This window comes from Schistocerca nitens, chromosome 3 (assembly GCF_023898315.1).
Source record: "Schistocerca nitens isolate TAMUIC-IGC-003100 chromosome 3, iqSchNite1.1, whole genome shotgun sequence".
Lineage (NCBI taxonomy): Eukaryota > Metazoa > Arthropoda > Insecta > Orthoptera > Acrididae > Schistocerca > Schistocerca nitens.
In genome coordinates, this window is record NC_064616.1 from 756,269,449 (window position 1) to 756,272,555 (window position 3,107).

Below are 3,107 nucleotides of genomic sequence, written 5' to 3' on the forward strand. Positions count from 1 at the left end.
TGCTCTTTCCATTAACATAAGTGGACAAGTTAAACGCCTAGTTTGGAATGATAGTAGAAGGGAAACGGTACGTTTCCGAATATAGTTTTCTATTCCAGATATTGTGTGCTCAGATCTGTCTCCATGTCTACCCTGTATATTTAGACCTACAATTCCTTACATCCCTAACGGAAGAACTAGCCCTATAATTTGAGTTCGCAAAACCAATAGAGATGGTGCACTAGTTAAGGCACTCGACGTGTATTAGAGCGCAGCAAGTATCCTTGTCTGTCCGTCTTTATTTAGGTTTTACATTTTTCTCGTTAATCACTCAAAGGAATCGATCACAGCTTTGTTGAATTACCTCGCATTAACTGAGGGTAATTCAAAGGTACCACAGAAAATCTAAATCTGGATGGGTATTTGAATTTTCCTTCTCCCGAATATGCTGTTGTTTTCAAACTCTGCGATAAGCAGATCGTGAATTCAATGAAATCTCCGCTGTCTTTAATCGCTGTTTGTTACTTGTGTCTGGATATCAGTTACATCAAACTTCATAGAGAAAGTAATCCTGATACTGCATTTACTGAACATGAGTGAGGAAAAACTTTTTCTCCTCCTTCTTTTCTGCCTAGAAGCCAAGTCTCTCTTCTCGGCTGATGTAATGTATCATGACAAAGGAACTTACACTGCAACGAAATTTAACGGACACAAGACTTTGCATTTAATTAAATGGTCTTTCACAGACACTGAAGTGAAGTCATATAATAGTGATCATACGCTCACAATCAGCACGAGGGAAGCAATATCATAGTGACTCACTAGACACTATATATAACAAACCATATATGGCTTGCAGAAAAATATATGTTGTCGTTGTGATCCTGAATCTAGAGACTTGTTTGATGCAGCTCTCCATGCCACTCTATCCTGTGCAAGCCTCTTCTTCTCCGAGTCACTACTGCAGGCTACATCCTTCTGAATCTGCTTAGTGTATTCATATCTTGGTCTCACTCTGGGATTTTTACCGTCCACGCTTCCCTCCAATACTAAATTGGTGATCCCTTGGTGCCTCAGAACGTGTCCTACCAATCGATCCCTTCTTCTAGTCAAGTTGTGCCACAAATTCCTCGTCTCCCCACTTCTATTCAGTACCTCCTCAATAGTTGCGTGATCTACCCATAGAATCTTCAGTATTCTTCTGTAGCACCAGATTTCGAAAGCTTCTATTCTCTTCTTGTCTAAACTATTTGTTGACCACGTTTCACTTCTATACATGGCCACGCTCCATACAAATACTTTCAGAAAAGACTTCGTGACACTTAAATCTATACTCGATGTTAACAAATTTCTTCTCTTCAGAAACGCTTTCCTTGCCATTGCCAGTCTACATTTTATATCATCTCTACCTCGATCATCATCAGTTATTTTGCTCCCCAACCAGCAAAACTCATCTTCTACTGTAAGTGTCTACTAATCTAATTCCCTTAGCATCACCCGATTTAACTCGCCTACGTTCCCTTATCCTCGTTTTGATTTTGTTGATGTTCGTCTTATATCCTCCTTCCGAGACACTGTCCATTCCGTTCAACTGCTCTTCCAGGTCCTTTGCTGTCTCTGACTGAACTACAAAGTCGTCTGAAAAGCTCAAAAATTATTATTTCTGCTCAAAATGTTTCTTTGGTTTCCTGCACTGCTTGCTCAGTATACAGATTGAATAACATCGGGGATATTAAGCCTGTGTCACTCCCTCCTCAACCACTGCTTGCCTTTCGTACCTCTCGAATCTTACAACAGCCATCTGGTTTCTATACAAATTGTAAATAGCCTTTCGCTCCCAGTATTTTATCCCTGCCTCCTTCAGAATTTGAAAGAGAGTATTCCAGTCAACATTGTCAAAAGATTTCACTAAGAGTACAAATGCTAGAAACGTAGGTTCACCTTCCCTTAACCTAACTTTTAAAATAAGTCGTACGGTCAGTATCGCCTCGCGTGTTTCAGCATTTCTTCGGGATCCAAACTGATCTTCCCCGAGGTCGGTTCCTACCAGTTTTTCCATTCGTCTGAAAAGAATTTTTGCAGCCGCAATTTATTTAACTGATAGTTCGGTAATTTTCACACCTGTCAACACCTGCTTTCTTTGGAATTGGAATTATTATATTCTTATTGAAGCCTGAGAGTATTTCGCCTGTCTCATACATCTTGCTCGCCAGAGGGAAGAGGTTTGTCCTGGCTGCCCTCCCAAGGCCATCAGTAGTTCTAATGGAATGTTGCCTACTCCCAGGGTCTTGTTTAGACTTAGGTCTTTCAGTGCTCTGTCAAATGCTTCACGCAGTGTCATATCTTACATTTCATCTTCCTCTATAAAGTTCCAATAATTCGTCTCCACGAGATATTTCGTCTCAACTTCTAAACAATTCGTTTCGTATTATTGTAGATGATCTTGACTACTACTTATCAATAGTTTAGTCTAATCTAGGAAGGAAGGAAGGGGTTATTTGTGTCTGTTACAAACAGCTACAACTTCAGTGAACTCGCTAATGTTCTTGCTCGCATTTAGGATACACATTTTAAATGGTTCTCCAGACAATGAACTGATCAAATAGGTGTAAGAAAGCTCAAATGAGAACTTATCGTCACGGATCCACTTTGATGATGATTTAGTAGAATTATTTGTTTGTCTTCTTCAGCCCTGCACGTGAGCTGAGCAGCACACATAAAAAATAGCCCAACTGAGCTAGGAGTTTAAAATTGTATAAAGACAGTTCCTCGGACATAATTTCTAACTGTTACATACATTACATACATCTTGGATCTCTAGAGTATATACGAAGTTTTAACGGCTATTGTTGATCAGTATTCAGTGTTATTAACAAACAAGAAAGTGATACTGTGTGTTGCCTTAGTTGGTGGGGGGGGGGGGGGGGGAGGGGGGGGTCATGAAGTGACATTTTTGTAGGAATCCTTAAGCGCTAATCTATATTTAAGATAGCTACCAAACACTGTGTCGATCTCCACCAGGCCATGTATTTTAGTGCAGACAACTTTGACAGTTAATATAGTGTTTGTTTACAGAAATTTTTCGGGATGGATATTTGGAAGAAGAGGAGGATGTGCTCCTGCAAGCT